The sequence below is a fragment of the Sapajus apella genome, unplaced genomic scaffold, assembly GCF_009761245.1.
Source record: "Sapajus apella isolate SASKATOON/1434 unplaced genomic scaffold, GSC_monkey_1.0 scaffold1359, whole genome shotgun sequence".
Taxonomy (NCBI): domain Eukaryota; kingdom Metazoa; phylum Chordata; class Mammalia; order Primates; family Cebidae; genus Sapajus; species Sapajus apella.
In genome coordinates this window covers 13,770-16,355 of record NW_022438285.1, presented here as the reverse complement: position 1 = coordinate 16,355, position 2,586 = coordinate 13,770, and the positions used below count along the sequence as shown (strand labels likewise).

At 50.7% G+C, this 2,586-nt stretch overlaps 1 non-coding gene and 1 pseudogene across 1 annotated transcript; one reads left to right on the top strand and one right to left on the bottom strand.

The window, feature by feature from the left end:
* LOC116546767 lies at positions 1-46 on the top strand (annotated as a pseudogene; the record flags this gene model as incomplete).
* Positions 47-2,422: 2,376 nt separating this feature from the next.
* On the bottom strand, positions 2,423-2,586 carry LOC116546765. The gene has a single exon (XR_004266829.1). It is a non-coding gene; the product is annotated as a U1 spliceosomal RNA (small nuclear RNA).

The following is a 2,586-nucleotide window of genomic DNA, read 5'->3' as shown; positions in this document are numbered from 1 at the left end:
CTGCATAATTTGTGGTAGTGGGGGACTGCGTTCGCGCTTTCCCCTGGCTTTTCGTGGTGTCTAAAGAAAGAAATATAAAGAGCTGATTTTCACTTAGTTTCGCTTTCCGTGTCTTACCTTTTTTGCGGCAAAAGTTGAGGGAGAGCAGGAACAACGTGTCGCTCCTTTTCTGCTACAGAACTAAAAGAGCGTCTGGCTACCGATGGCCTAACAGGCCTTCCCTTTCTGCTTTTTACGGAGGTTGCTTTATGGCTTGCAGTTTGGGGTTCTCACGCTCTGTGAAAACCTTCGTGATTTTTCTCCTCCTCCTCAGTCACCTTTTAGAGTTTCTGGGATTCCTGTGCTGCTGAGGAATGTGTTGTCATCTCAGAGGGCCTGGTAGAAACTTCGCAGACAAGCGCTCATCTTCGGGATCAAAGCAGGGCCTTTCAGGCTCTTAGTGCCCCCTTCGGTTGTAGACATAACACGCTGTAGGGGAACGGCTCTGCGGGCGCCCAGGTGCCCTTGCGCAGATTCATCGAGGCCCACAGGTCAGTACCGAGATCTCACCTGTCTTAGCGGAAATGCGCTGCCATCCTCTGGGTCAGCAAATCCGGAGTGCAATGGATAAGAAGAGGGGACGTTTGATGAGGAGCCGGGTCTAGTTTCCCTAATATCTCCTGTCGTTTCTATAGCTCGTCTTCAGACTGCACTTGAGTGGCATTTTCCTTGTTTGTTGGATCGCTTCCACATCCTACACCCATTGCCCGGCAACGTTCTAGATAGCACCCCGACCTATCCCTCCCGCCCCCCAGCCGCTTCTTCCTATTTCTGCCGCCTGTGTCCTCTGCGTCCCTCTTTCTTCAGGCCCTCGCTAATCACCTTCATGGACTGAAAATACTTAGCTCTCTCTCAACCTGCGGTGTGCACCTGACACGCATCAGCACCCTGGCAGATTCCTTAATACCCTTCTCAAATGGCATTGTAAATTCATCTCTTTTTAACTCCCGCACGTATCTCATTGGTTTTGTCCCTGCCCTACATGAACATGAATATTCCACTACACAAGAAAGCCCCAGGCCTGGTGATGGCGCTTCTGGGCATTTTGCCAGCCTCTCCCAGGGTGTTTTCTGACCCCACCCACATCTGATTCCTAATGTCCTGGTGAACAGAAACTCTCTGGCCCACACTGAAAAAACGGAGGACGGGGTCGGGGTGCCGGTGTGGTCGGGAAGGGAGGCGGGGGTAGGACGGCCTATGGCGTCCCCTGGTGGCTACCCCGGGAATGGCACTCATAGATCCGCAGGGCCCGAGAAGCCTCTGCCATTCCGACCAGGGGGCGGGTGCAGAAACCCGCGGCTCGAAAGAAACCCGACTAGAACGCACAGGATGCCCAGCGAGTGTTCAGGACACTGCGAGTGGAAGCCCTATGCCCTACGGACTGATGCAGTTGGATGAAGACTAGCCATTTACTTCCAACCCCAGCAGCAGACATTGCCTTGCTCAAATATAAAATACATGGACCAAAACCAAAAGCAACTTTCAGTGCTTTACTGATGAGCAAACAGGTTTTGAGAATGTTTAAGTAATGTCCCTTGTTTCCGGACTGTCATCACTAACCTATGCTTCGGATTCCTGATGGAGAAGTTTCTGAACAAAAAGCAGCCCGCCAATCCAGTGGATAAGAACTGCTTGGATATTGGTTTCCAGGCCCATCAAACATACCGAGGTTCTGACGAAGACGTGGGCTTCTGGCTGCCTTTGGGAAGGCTGATTCCTCAGGTTAAAAAAAAAAAAAAAAAAATTAATTTTTATTCTTGAAAGCATTGATGATCAAAAGCTTAGTCAGGGTGTCCCTCTTTGCCAGAAAGGCTCATTCCTGGATAGTCCTGTCCCACGCTGGGAACAGGGGAGGAAACGAGCCGCCTCTGAGGAATTTTTAAGAGTGCCTAGAAGTCCAATGGAAAGGGCATTACAGCCAGGTGCCGTGGCTCACACCTGTAATCCCAGCACCTCACGAGGCCAAGGTGGGTGGATCACCTGAGTCCAGGAGTTCCAGACCAGCCTGGGCAACATAGCAAGACCCCACCTTTACTGAAAATACAAAAATTAACCAGGTGTGGTGGTGTGTGCCTGTAATTGCAGTTACTCAGGATGCTGAAGCATGAGAATCATTTAAACCCTGGAGACGGAGGTTGCAGTGAGCTAAGATTGAGCCACTGCACTCCAGCCTGGATGAGGTGACCAAGTAAGACTCTTTGGATAAAAGGGCATCATAGAGTGGCCAGAGAGAGTTGCCTCAGTTGTCTCCAGCTGCTGTGACTTGTTAAATCATCTCTAGTCTTGAGAATACCGTGAGATCAGCAGAGCACACTTTAAACCCACGACAAAGCTGTGTTGTTGTCAGCCAAAACACTTGTCTGTTACTCATACTGGAAAAGAGCAGGGGAAAGCGCGAACGCAGTCCCCCACTACCACAAATTATGCAGTCGAGTTTCCCACATTTGGGGAAATCGCAGGGGTCAGCACATCCGGAGTGCAATGGATAAGCCTCGCCCTGGGAAAACCACCTTCGTGATCATGGTATCTCCCCTGCCAGGTAAGTAT